This window comes from Triticum urartu, unplaced genomic scaffold (genome assembly GCF_056163025.1).
Source record: "Triticum urartu cultivar PI428250 unplaced genomic scaffold, HENAU_Tu73 scaffold796, whole genome shotgun sequence".
Classification (NCBI taxonomy): Eukaryota; Viridiplantae; Streptophyta; class Magnoliopsida; order Poales; family Poaceae; genus Triticum; species Triticum urartu.
The window spans coordinates 7,501-22,500 of record NW_028260986.1 but is presented as its reverse complement, the minus strand read 5'-3'; positions in this window follow the sequence as shown (position 1 = coordinate 22,500).

Below are 15,000 nucleotides of genomic sequence, written 5' to 3'. Positions count from 1 at the left end.
TCTATCTCTTTCTATATATGGAAAGTCAAGAAATTCTCATCGAAACATCGAGAAATTGTGCATATAGAAAACTCTAAAGAAAGAAAAAAAGGAGACCCATGCCATGATTTTCAAATCTTTTCTATTTAGTAGTCTAAGTTTCTCGATGAGGATAATTAATTCGGTCGTTGTGGTCGGACTCTATTATGGATTTCTGACTACATTCTCCATAGGTCCCTCTTAGATCTTCTTTCTCCAATCTTGGATTAGGGAAGAAGGAGATATTCGCGACTACTGGCGATTTCATTATGGGGCAGCTCATGATCTTCATATCGATCTATTATCCACCTCTGTATCTATTCTTTCTTAGCTAAACAGGTGGAAGATCTATCCAATTTGGTTATATTATATCATGGACTCGAAAAACGGATCTGAATTTGACTGAAATGCACGATCTTCACAGGTATCACTTTTCACGATACCTAAAAGGTGGAATAGCGATTTTCGAACCATTTCCTATAAGAGAATGGTTTCCATTACTTTGAGAAATGGATTCTTATATCAAACTATAGCTATTGCATTAAAGAAGAAAAGAAACTAATAGAAGTCGAAGACGCGGAATGATAGTGAATAGAGAGAAAGATTCTTCTGATTTTCTTGTTTCTATCTACTAGACGCCGTAGAGAATTGAGAATTTTCATGTCTTTCAATTCTCGTACTCGTAATTGGAAAGTTATGGAAGGAGACCCATCATTTTGCAATGAAAACAACATATAAAACTCTGGACAATTTCGAAATCAGGCCAAGCGTCTTAATACATATGCAAAAAAATTCATTATTGGCCCACCATTGATTAGAAGATTTAGCTTGTATGAATCGCTATTGGTTTGATACGAATAATGACAATCGTTTCAGTATGTTAAGGATACAGATGTATCCACAATTCATTTAGAGTTACTTAATAGTCTATTTCTTATACCATATCTCTATCCCGTGAAATTCTCGAGCCAAAAGATGGATGCATATGCTGTGTTTCATTTTGCTAAATGATATCAATTAAATGGTGTATCAATTCCATAAATTGCATATAGCAATAAATAAATCAGCAAAATTCTTTCTAATATTTTAGATAGAAGAAACATTTCTTCTATCTAAAATATTAGAAAGAATGTACCCTTCTATCCAAATCCAATTTGCATCGATAAAATAAATCCAAATTCCAGTAGTAGATGAATAATTGCAAATTTGTGTGTGTACGAGATTAGAATAACTTCAAAATAACTGACATAATTTTGTATTTTTCCTGATCAGAAAAATACATGAAAAAGAAAGGAGGTAGAAAAATTTTTGGATTTATGGTTAAAGAAGAAAAAGAAGAAAACAGGGGTTCTGTTGAATTTCAAGTATTCAGTTTCACCAATAAGATACGGAGACTTGCTTCACATTTGGAATTACACAAAAAAGATTTTTCATCGGAAAGAGGTCTACGAAGACTTTTGGGAAAACGTCGACGTTTGCTGGCTTATTTGGCAAAGAAAAATAGAGTACGTTATAAGAAATTAATCGGTCAGTTGAATATTCGGGAGCAGTAATTTAATCGTTCAAATTTTTTTCTTGTTTTATTATTTTTTTAGTAGTCTTATAGTAGTCTTAGATTTTTCATTTTGATGAGCCTCGCTTTGAGGAATTCATGGAATAATCCATTTTCATGGAATAATGAATTAAGGAAGAAAGGATATGAGTCTACCGCTTACAAGAAAAGATCTCATGATAGTCAATATGGGCCCTCAACACCCATCAATGCATGGTGTTCTTCGACTGATCGTTACTCTCGATGGTGAGGATGTTATTGATTGTGAACCCATATTAGGGTATTTACACAGAGGAATGGAAAAAATCGCGGAAAACCGAACTATTATACAATACTTACCTTATGTAACAAGGTGGGATTATTTAGCTACTATGTTTACAGAAGCAATAACAGTAAATGCACCAGAATTCTTGGAGAATATTCAAATACCACAAAGAGCCAGCTATATTAGGGTAATTATGTTAGAATTAAGCCGGATAGCTTCTCACTTGCTATGGCTTGGACCTTTTATGGCGGATCTCGGCGCACAGACTCCTTTTTTCTATATTTTTAGAGAGAGAGAATTAATATATGATCTATTTGAAGCTGCTACAGGTATGCGAATGATGCACAATTACTTTCGCATCGGAGGAGTAGCCGCCGATCTACCTTATGGATGGATCGATAAATGTTTAGATTTCTGTGATTATTTTTTACGCGGAGTTGTTGAATATCAACAACTTATTACACAGAATCCAATTTTTTTAGAGCGAGTTGAAGGAGTAGGTTTTATTAGCGGAGAAGAAGCAGTAAATTGGGGCTTATCGGGACCGATGTTACGAGCTTCTGGAATACAATGGGATCTTCGTAAAGTAGATCCTTATGAGTCTTACAACCAATTTGATTGGAAAGTCCAATGGCAAAAAGAAGGGGATTCGTTAGCTCGCTATTTAGTACGAATTGGTGAAATGAGGGAATCCATCAAAATAATTCAACAAGCTGTAGAAAAAATTCCTGGAGGACCTTATGAAAATTTAGAAGTCCGACGCTTTAAGAAAGAAAATAATTCTGAATGGAATGATTTTGAGTATAAATTTCTTGGTAAAAAACCTTCGCCCAATTTTGAATTGTCAAGACAAGAGCTTTATGTAAGAGTAGAAGCCCCAAAAGGTGAATTAGGGATTTATCTAGTAGGAGATGATAGCCTTTTCCCCTGGAGATGGAAAATCCGTCCACCCGGGTTTATTAATTTGCAAATTCTTCCTCAGCTAGTTAAAAAAATGAAATTGGCTGATATCATGACGATATTAGGTAGTATAGATATCATTATGGGGGAAGTTGATCGTTGAAATGATAATAGATAGGGTAGAGGTAGAAACTATCAATTCTTTTTCGAAATTGGAATTATTAAAAGAAGTCTATGGACTGATATCGATTCTACCCATTTTGACCCTCCTTTTGGGAATAACAATAGAGGTACTCGTAATTGTGTGGTTAGAAAGAGAAATATCTGCGTCGATACAACAACGTATTGGTCCTGAATATGCTGGCCCCCTGGGCCTGCTTCAAGCTATAGCAGATGGGACTAAGCTACTTTTTAAAGAAGATATTCTGCCATCCCGAGGAGATATTTCTTTATTTAGCATTGGACCCTCTATAGCAGTCATATCAGTTTTATTAAGTTTTTTAGTTATCCCTTTGGGATATCATTTTGTTTTAGCCGATCTTAGTATTGGTGTTTTTTTATGGATTGCCATTTCAAGTATAGCTCCTATTGGTCTTCTTATGGCAGGATATAGCTCAAATAATAAATATTCTTTTTCAGGCGGTCTACGAGCTGCTGCTCAATCCATTAGTTATGAAATACCATTAACTTTTTGTGTGCTAGCAATATCTCTACGTGTGATTCGTTAAAATAGATCTTTTTCCTATAAAATCCATTAACTATTTATATTCCTTTTCTTATTTAGTATTTGGGTTGGTAAGTTAAACTAGATAGCTATATGAGTGAAACAAAACAGCTTATAAATTTGTAGTAAAAAGAAAAAATCTCATTTCCTACGTACAAGAAAAAAGTGGAAGTAAACATAAGCAGTGTAAACTCTTTATCCCAAGGTTGATATTTTTTAATTAGTCATCATATCTTGAAGCGGCCAAGAATAAAGGATTCACGATATGGAATTCCATTACTAGAATACTCCTAGTTATTACTATAACTTAATAATCCATAAGAAGAATCCACCAAAAGTTAGTGAAGGGTTAGGAACACTAAAGTACATAAAGGATTAGTAATGGAAAATCTAAAACATTAGAGATTTTTGCCCATAAAAGGAATCATAATAAGGACTTGCAATTTGTAGAAATTATCAAGTAGTACTTTCTTCGGATTCCGATCCAGAGTATGTTCCCATTCACTTGTTAAGGAAATGGCTATCAAGAACGAATTAACCCTTTATCCATTTTTTCTTTTTAAATACCCCCTCCCTGGGGAAAGAAGAATAGTAAAAAAGATATGGAGTGCACTAGAAAAAATTTTCATTATTTCCTTCCTCTATCCATATTCATGCAGAATTGCTCATGAACTAATACCCAACTCTTTCCATTTATTAATTGAATTCCTATAACAAGTAACAAGTGTTTTATTCCAAGATTAAGTTATTACTGAACAAAGAAAAATTTTCATTATATTATAAAGGATGAGATCAATTCGGAAGCGCTTTTTCTTATTCTAGCAGACGGAATTCCTTTGGTCTAATTTAGGACTTTCAAATCTATTTTATTTTATCTAATTCTATCTACGCCCCCGGGGCTAGGAACAAAACAGTCCTTTCCTTTTTCTGATCATAGAGAAGCCGTATGAAGCTAAGGTTTCATGTACGGTTTTGAAATAGCGGTGGGAACTGTGATGTTATCACCGACTATGATTATCTAACAGTTCAAGTACAGTTGATATAGTTGAAGCACAGTCAAAATACGGTTTTTTTGGATGGAATATTTGGCGTCAGCCTATAGGTTTTCTGGTTTTTTTAATTTCTTCTTTGGCAGAATGTGAAAGATTACCCTTTGATTTACCAGAAGCGGAGGAAGAATTAGTAGCAGGTTACCAAACTGAATATTCCGGTATCAAATATGGTTTATTTTATCTTGTTTCTTACCTAAATTTATTAGTTTCTTCTTTATTTGTAACAGTTCTCTACTTGGGCGGGTGGAATTTATCTATTCCCTATATATCCTTTTTTGATTTTTTCCAAATGAATAAAGCAGTTGGAATTTTGGAAATGACAATGGGTATATTTATTACATTAACTAAAGCTTATTTATTTCTCTTCATTTCTATCACAATAAGATGGACTTTACCGAGGATGAGAATGGATCAGTTATTAAATCTTGGATGGAAATTTCTTTTACCTATTTCCCTGGGCAATCTCTTATTAACAACCTCTTCTCAACTTGTTTCACTATAAATAAGATAATACAATAATAGTAAGAATATTGTTCAACACAAAAGCTCTCTCAAACAAGAGAAAGAAACATATCTTTTTCATAGATATTTAGAATGAATATGTTCCCTATGGTAACTGGGTTCATGAGTTATGGTCAACAAACAATACGTGCTACAAGGTACATAGGTCAAAGTTTCATAACTACCTTATCCCACACAAATCGTTTACCTATAACGATTCACTACCCTTATGAAAAATCAATTACACCAGAGCGTTTCCGAGGGCGAATCCACTTTGAATTTGATAAATGTATTGCTTGTGAAGTATGTGTTCGCGTATGTCCGATAGATTTACCCGTTGTGGATTGGAGATTTGAAAAGGATATTAAAAGAAAACAATTGCTTAATTATAGTATTGATTTCGGAGTTTGTATATTTTGTGGCAATTGTGTTGAGTACTGTCCAACAAGCTGTTTATCAATGACTGAAGAATATGAACTTTCTACCTATGATCGTCATGAATTGAATTACAATCAAATTGCTTTAAGTCGGTTACCAATCTCCATAATGGGAGATTACACAATTCAAACAATTAGGAATTCGTCTGAAAGTAAAATAAACAAAGAAAAATCTTCGAATTCAAGAACGATTACTGATTACTAAACTTTGATTTTGTCTTTCTGTTATAAAAATCTAATAATTCTTTATTAAACTTTAAAATTAAACTATAAAGAAAAACGAAAAACTACTGCTTATTGGAAATTATTTCTTATTTTAAATCAGACTAGATTTTCGTGATATAATATAATTTATAACTATAAGTTTATACACAAAAAAATACCCTAATCCTTTTTTCCTTCCTTGAATCCTTTAGTTTTAGTCAGTTCATGAAAAATTTTATACTATTAATTTCTTTTTATCCATAATGGATTTACCTGGACCAATACATGAGATTCTTATGCTATTTGGGGGATTTGTTCTTCTACTAGGGGGTCTAGGAGTAGTATTACTTACCAACCCCATTTATTCTGCCTTTTCGCTGGGATTAGTTCTTGTTTGTATATCCTTATTCTATTTTTTATTAAATTCCTACTTTGTAGCTGTCGCACAACTTCTTATTTATGTGGGAGCCATAAATGTCTTGATCATATTCGCTGTAATGTTCGTAAATGGCTCAGAATGGTCTAAAGATAAGAATTATTGGACTATTGGAGATGGGTTCACTTCACTCGTTTGTATAACTATTGTTTTTTCACTAATGACTACTATCCCAGATACGTCGTGGTATGGAATTCTTTGGACTACAAGATCAAACCAAATAGTAGAACAGGGTCTCATAAATAATGTTCAACAAATTGGAATTCATTTAGCAACCGATTTTTATCTTCCGTTTGAACTCATTTCCATAATTCTTCTAGTTTCTTTAATAGGTGCAATTACTATGGCTCGGCAATAAGAAAACTTAGAAAAAGTACAAATTATAAGAATTGCAAATCTAAAATAAATAACTAAAGAATCACAATTTTGATTTAGTAAAATCCATCTACTGCCAACAAATACCTCCTTTTTTTTTTTTTTTTTTTTCTTTTGTTGTGTAATTGTTCTATTGTAATTAATTGAATCGGTTCAATTCTTGCCCTCATATTGAAATGAATCGAGATTGATAAGGAGTTAGTTAATGATGTTTGAGCATGTACTTTTTTTGAGTGTCTATTTATTTTCGATTGGTATCTATGGATTGATCACAAGCCGAAACATGGTTAGAGCTCTAATATGTCTTGAACTTATACTGAATTCAATTAATCTAAATCTCGTAACATTTTCTGATCTATTTGATAGTCGCCAATTAAAAGGAGATATTTTCGCAATTTTTGTTATAGCCCTTGCAGCTGCTGAAGCCGCTATTGGACTATCCATTCTTTCTTCCATCCATCGTAATAGGAAATCCACTCGTATCAATCAATCTAATTTATTGAATAATTAGACTTTTGAATAATTAGACATAGAATCCTCTAAACAAAGGCGCACATATTAAAATAAATAGAAATCAATACTATTTTCTTAGTATTATTTGAGAATATCCATTTTTTTTAGTAGATTATTGCATAGTATTCTTTTTCACTTAAATGAATTTTTGTATTTGTAATTCATTGATATTGCAATTTGAATATTGCAATAATTTATATTGAAAAGACGATAGCCAATTTATTGGCTAATTCGAATTCGTCTGTACAATTCGTAAAATTCTTTCTTATTTCTTATTTATTGTTGAAATCCAAAATTAAAGTCTCTTGGCTCTCTTCACGCTTTCTCACAAACAGATTAAAAAATAGATTTTTTTTTTTGAAGTTTGGATAAACCATTGCTTCGTCTGGTGTCTACAATACATATGACTCATTATAGTACTAATTTCATTTTTACCAGATCGAAAAATTTTATGTTGAAAAGAAAAATTTATAGATCCAATGTCACATTCCGTAAAAATTTACGATACATGTATAGGATGCACTCAATGTGTACGAGCTTGTCCAACAGATGTATTAGAAATGATACCCTGGGATGGATGTAAAGCCAAGCAAATTGCTTCCGCGCCGAGAACCGAAGATTGTGTGGGTTGTAAGAGATGTGAATCTGCCTGCCCGACAGATTTTTTAAGTGTCCGCGTTTATTTAGGGCCTGAAACAACACGTAGCATGGCTCTATCTTATTGATACGTTACAAAAAACTTCACTCGAATCGTCTGATTCCTCTTTACCGAAGAAGCCTGTGCTCGAAATAATCGAGCACGGGCTTTTCTGGTCAAAACGTATCTTGTCTTTATCACTTTATCATGAGTTATTTTCCTTGGTTAACAATACTTGTTGTTTTGCCGATATTTGCAGGTTCATTAATTTTCTTTTTACCTCATAAGGGAAACAAAGTCGTTAGGTGGTATACTATATCTATTTGTTTATTAGAATTCCTTCTAATGACTTATGCGTTCTGTTATCATTTCCAACTGGAGGATCCCTTAATCCAATTAAAGGAGGATTATAAATGGATAGATGTCTTCGATTTCCACTGGAGATTGGGAATCGATGGACTTTCATTAGGATCTATTTTATTGACAGGATTTATCACTACTTTAGCTACTTTAGCAGCTTGGCCAATTACACGGAATTCGCGATTATTCTATTTCCTGATGCTCGCAATGTATAGTGGTCAAATAGGATTATTTTCTTCGCGAGACCTTTTACTTTTTTTTATCATGTGGGAGTTAGAATTAATTCCTGTTTACTTACTTTTATCCATGTGGGGGGGGAAGAGGCGTCTATATTCAGCTACAAAGTTTATTTTGTATACTGCAGGCGGTTCCATTTTTTTCTTAATCGGAGTTCTGGGTATGGGCTTATATGGTTCCAACGAACCAGGATTAGATTTGGAAAGATTAATTAATCAATCATACCCTGCAACCTTGGAAATACTTTTATATTTTGGCTTCCTTATTGCTTATGCTGTCAAATTGCCGATTATACCCCTACATACGTGGTTACCAGATACCCATGGGGAAGCACATTATAGTACATGTATGCTTTTAGCGGGAATATTATTAAAGATGGGAGCATATGGATTGATTCGGATCAACATGGAATTGTTACCTCATGCTCATTATCTATTTTCGCCCTGGTTAGTAATAATAGGAGCGATCCAAATAATCTATGCAGCTTCAACTTCTCTTGGTCAACGAAATTTCAAAAAAAGAATAGCTTATTCCTCTGTATCTCACATGGGTTTCATAATTATAGGAATTGGTTCCATAACCAACATTGGACTCAATGGAGCTATTTTACAAATATTATCCCATGGATTTATTGGTGCTACACTTTTTTTCTTGGCAGGAACCGCTTCTGATAGAATGCGTCTTGTTTATCTCGAAGAACTGGGGGGAATATCTATCCCAATGCCTAAAATTTTTACCATGTTTAGTAGCTTTTCAATGGCTTCTCTTGCCTTACCAGGAATGAGTGGTTTTGTCGCAGAATTAGTAGTATTTTTTGGACTAATTACTAGTCCAAAATTTCTGTTAATGCCAAAAACACTAATTACTTTTGTAATGGCAATTGGAATGATATTAACTCCTATTTATTTATTATCTATGTTACGCCAGATGTTCTATGGATACAAGCTATTTAATGTTCCAAACGCAAATTTTGTGGATTCTGGACCACGAGAACTCTTTATTTTAATCTGTATCTTTTTACCAGTAATAGGAATTGGTATTTATCCAGATTTTGTTCTCTCCCTATCCGTTGACAGGGTAGAGGCTCTCTTATCCAATTATTATCCTAAATAGGTTTGCTTTTTTTTACTCGTCTGCTCTATTAATGCAGAAATAAGTAAAAAAGTATATAATGCAGAAATAAGTAAAAAAGTATAATTAGATCTATCTCGAATTTTTGAGAACCCTTTGATAAGGCGTTCAAGGGGTTCTCAAATAAAACATAAAAGTAAAAACCTTCATTTCATGAAGGTTTTATTTTATGTAATCATTTAGGTGTTAATGTAAACGAACCATAACTATGTAAGCCTATTCCTAATAGATTTATACCAAAATAACAAATCCAAATTATAAGAAATCCTATCAAAGCTATAAGTGCAGAATTCGTACCCTTCCAATTTGGATTTGTTCTACTATGTAAATAAATTGCGAATATGGTCCAAGTAATAAATGCCCAAGTTTCCTTAGGATCCCAATTCCAATAGGATCCCCAGGCCTCATTAGCCCATACTGCTCCACAAAGAATACCTACGGTTAAAAGGGTAAATCCTAGGCTAATGACACGATAACTCCAAGAATCCAAACGCTCCGTTAATTGATATTTGTAATAATTTGGAAATGAAGGGACAGAGGTTCTTTTTAAAGCACTTCTTTTTGCATAAAAATATTTAATATCACTAAAGAAAAATGTTTTATTTAAAACATTTTTTTTCTTTTTAGAAAAGAAATGGAAATTATTTCGAAATCTAATGATTAGAATAGCGGCAGATAATAAGGATCCGCACAAAAGAGTTGCATAGCTTAATAACATCATACTGACATGCATCATTAACCACTGAGATTGTAGAGCAGGTACTAGTATCGTGGATTGATGCATTTCAGTTAAAAGACCCGATGTGGCAAAGCCTTGCGTTAAAATAGTACTTGGCGTAGTTATTGTGCTTAAATCATTTTTAGAGTTCTGTATTTTAGGAATGGTATGAAGAATATACAGGGCCCATGAAAGGAAGATCAATGACTCATATAAATTACTTAATGGAAAATGTCCCGAGGAAGCCCAACGAGAAACTAAGAATCCTGTTATAGAGAAAAAAGTAACTATCATTCCTTTTTCTGACGAATCGCGTAATCCTCCAAGTTCACGAACTAATAAGGTTATAAAATGAATCGTAATCACAATTGAAATCGTTGAGAAAGAGATATGAGTTAGTATATGTTCTAAAGTTGCAAATAGCATAAGGGGAAGGTCCCATTACAAAATTGTAAATTTCGAATTGATTTCTAATCTATTGTATTCTTTTTCAAGAATGCCGCCACTCGGATTCGAACCGAGATGCTTGAGCACTGCTTCCTAAGAGCAGCGTGTCTACCAATTTCACCATGGCGGCTAACTTCAAATAATAGGTAACTTAAAAGAATAATAGCTATTATCTTGGGAATCGTCGATATTGGGAAAGTCCATAAAATTTAGGAACATTAGAGTTTTCATTAAAATAGACTTCGTTTGGTAGTATCGTTTCCATTTTTTTTTTTTACAATAAACTCTTGCTTTGCCCAATAGAAACACAAACACTGCTTGAAAGAGTTGGAACTTCTTTTTTCTAACTTGCAATTATAGAACTAATTTTTTCTAATTAATTTCCCCTTTACATTTTGAAAATTCTTTCAATACAATGAAAAAAATCCAAAAGGGTTTCTATTTAATGATGAAATTAAAATAAAATGGATAAATAGAAAAGGCTTTTTGGATTTTTTAAAAATTTCTAGAATGAAAGTCTTTATGCTCTTATTAATAAGATTTACTAACCTTATGATTTTGGAGAAGATAGGTGGAAGTTGTAAGTCCTATTGTAAGAATACTCCACTTTTCATAATTTTCCTAATAGAATATGAGGATTCTATTAGGAAAATTATGAAAAGTTCATTGATAGGAAAAGAATACTTAGCACACAGTATACCAAACAAAACTTTTTTTTTCTTGTATATATAAGATAAGAGGGGTTTTTTGTTCTAAGAATATTGTACCGAGTAATTCGACACATAAAAGTACATTCAAAGAAGAATCCAAATTATTAAATAATTGGAATTCTTTTTTGATAAGTCAATTCATATTATTCCAAAATCTTATTATTTGTTTGTTGCCCAGAAAAACCCTTTGGTTTTGGATGCTCATTACCGCTCGAAAATGATCTTGATTTTACTAAAGAATAAGATTGTACTATGGAAAAATAAGTCTTTTTCTTCCAAATATTTTTACGAATACGCTTTTTTGACATTGAAGTACGTTTTTTTGGAACTGCCATTCAAAAAGGAAATTACTTTTTTCTAGTTGTATGTGAAAGACATCTATTGCTGCAAATCAATCCTTCTTTCTTCTTTTTATTAGTATTTATACTTAGATACTGAAAGATACTTAAATTTTGAATTATTTTTTACTTCATTTTGTCTAATGCGGATAAGACAACAAGAATTTTTTAACATTTTTTCTTTATATATTTTATACTTTTTTTTTAATAATATAGAATATATAGAAGGGTTTCTCATTTAAATCTATTTATATCTATTTATATATCAAGTATACTCCATATATAGATATATGGTATGGAAGCCTATCCCCCATATAAGATAAGACGGGGGGATAAAAAGAAGGGAAAATGAAAATAGTTAATTAAGTTCAGAATGGTATTCCATAAAGGAAAGGAATTCCAATCAAAACAAAAAATACTGAGTCTCTTAAACAAGACATTCTAAAACTTAGGTAATTTATAGTCATTAGAATTTTAGTTCTATATGAAGTAAGGACTATTCGATAATTTCTTATAAACATAGGTTTTCATTGGAATTCACTCAATCAGTTAATTATGGAACAAGAGAGCTGTTTCATCTTTGTTTTAAAGAAATATAAAAATGAATTATGAATAGAAAGTAAAATGATTCCACTTTTTTTTTTTTATTTTTATAAATATCTTTATTTAGTTAATAAAATAACTTCGTTACCTAGTTATTTTATTAACTTTTTTAATTTAACCAACTAAACCCATTCTTAATTTTTAATTATTTCAATGAGATAAATTTTGGAAAAATTAAGAATTTCAGTATTTTTTCTTATTCTTTTTATTTATTCTTTCAGAAAGAGATAAGAATTGGTTTGGTGAATCGGAAACAATTTTATAGAAAAATTGAAGTAAAAATTGAAGTAAAAATTGCAATTTCTTTTCTTATGGAACATACATATCAATATGCATGGGTAATCCCTCTTCTCCCACTTCCAGTTATTATGTCAATGGGATTTGGCCTTATTCTTATTCCGACAGCAACAAAAAATCTTCGTCGCATATGGGCTTTTCCTAGTGTTTTACTCTTAAGTATAGCTATGGTATTCTCAGTTCAACTGTCTATTCAACAAATAAATGGAAGTTCGATCTATCAATATCTATGGTCTTGGACCGTCAATAATGATTTTTCTTTAGAATTTGGATACTTGATTGACCCACTTACTTCTATTATGTTAATACTAATTACTACTGTAGGAATCCTGGTTCTTATTTATAGTGATGGTTATATGTCTCACGATGAAGGATATTTGAGATTTTTTGTTTATATAAGTTTTTTCAATACTTCCATGTTGGGATTGGTTACTAGCTCCAATTTGATACAAATTTATTTTTTTTGGGAACTCGTGGGAATGTGTTCTTATTTATTGATAGGCTTTTGGTTTACACGACCAATCGCAGCGAGTGCTTGTCAAAAAGCTTTTGTAACTAATCGTGTAGGGGATTTTGGTCTATTATTAGGAATTTTAGGTTTTTTTTGGATAACAGGTAGTTTAGAGTTTAGGGATTTGTTCAAAATAGCTAATAACTGGATTCCTAATAATGGAATTAACTCTTTACTTACTACTTTGTGTGCTTTTTTATTATTCCTTGGTGCAGTTGCGAAATCCGCACAATTCCCTCTTCACGTATGGTTACCCGATGCTATGGAAGGGCCCACTCCTATTTCGGCTCTTATACACGCAGCAACTATGGTTGCTGCGGGAATTTTTCTTCTAGCTCGACTTCTTCCTCTTTTCATATCTTTACCTTTGATAATGAGTTTTATTTCTTTAGTAGGTACAATAACACTATTCTTAGGAGCTACTTTAGCTCTTGCTCAGAGAGATATTAAAAGAAGCTTAGCCTATTCTACAATGTCTCAATTGGGTTATATGATGTTAGCTCTAGGTATAGGTTCTTATCAAGCTGCTTTATTCCATTTGATCACTCATGCTTATTCAAAAGCTTTATTGTTCTTGGGATCCGGATCCGTTATTCATTCAATGGAACCTCTTGTTGGATATTCACCAGATAAAAGTCAAAATATGGTTCTTATGGGCGGTTTAAGAAAATACATTCCAATCACAAGAACTACTTTTTTATGGGGTACACTTTCTCTTTGTGGTATTCCACCTCTTGCTTGCTTCTGGTCCAAAGATGAAATCCTTAGTAATAGTTGGTTGTATTCGCCCTTTTTTGGAATAATAGCCTCCTTTACTGCAGGATTAACTGCCTTTTATATGTTTCGGATATATTTACTTACATTTGATGGGTATTTGCGTGTTCATTTTCAAAATTACAGTAGCACTAAAGAGAGTTCCTTGTATTCAATATCCTTATGGGGAAAAAGGATACCCAAAGGAGTGAATAGGGATTTCGTTTTATCAACAACGAAGAGTGGAGTTTCTTTTTTTTCACAAAATATACCAAAAATTCAAGGTAATACAAGAAATAGGATAGGATCCTTTACTACGTCTTTTGGGGCTAAAAAAACTTTTGCCTATCCGCATGAAACGGGAAATACTATGTTATTTCCTCTTCTTATATTACTACTTTTCACTTTGTTCATTGGATTCATAGGAATCTCTTTTGATAATGGAGGAATTGGTAATGGAATAGCAGAGTTAACCATATTATCAAAGTGGTTAACTCCCTCAATAAACTTTACCCAGGAAAGTTCTAATTCTTTTGTAAATTCATATGAATTTATTACTAATGCAATTTCTTCTGTAAGTCTAGCTATCTTTGGTTTATTCATAGCATATATCTTCTATGGATCCGCTTATTCTTTTTTTCAGAATTTGGATTTAATAAACTCTTTTTACAAAGGAAATCCTAAAAAAGAATTTTTAGATCAAGTAAAAAAAAATATATACAGTTGGTCATATAATCGTGGTTATATAGATATTTTCTATACTAGGGTCTTTACCCTCGGTATAAGAGGGTTAACCGAACTCACGGAGTTTTTTGATAAGGGTGTTATTGATGGAATTACCAATGGAGTGGGTCTTGCTAGTTTTTGTATAGGAGAGGAAATTAAATATGTAGGGGGAGGTCGAATCTCGTCTTATTTATTCTTTTTTTTATGTTATGTATCTGTGTTTTTATTCTTTTTTCTTTCTTAAGTTAAGGAATTTACAACAAGTCTCTTGCAAAAATAACTATCCTATCCCCTTTCTACAATCTCTCTATATCCTTGTTACATAAGGTAAGTATTGTATAATAGTTCGGTTTTCCGCGATTTTTTCCATTCCTCTGTGTAAATACCCTAATATGGGTTCACAATCAATAACATCCTCACCATCGAGAGTAACGATCAGTCGAAGAACACCATGCATTGATGGGTGTTGAGGGCCCATATTGACTATCATGAGATCTTTTCTTGTAAGCGGTAGACTCATATCCTTTCTTCCTTAATTCATTATTCCATGAAAAT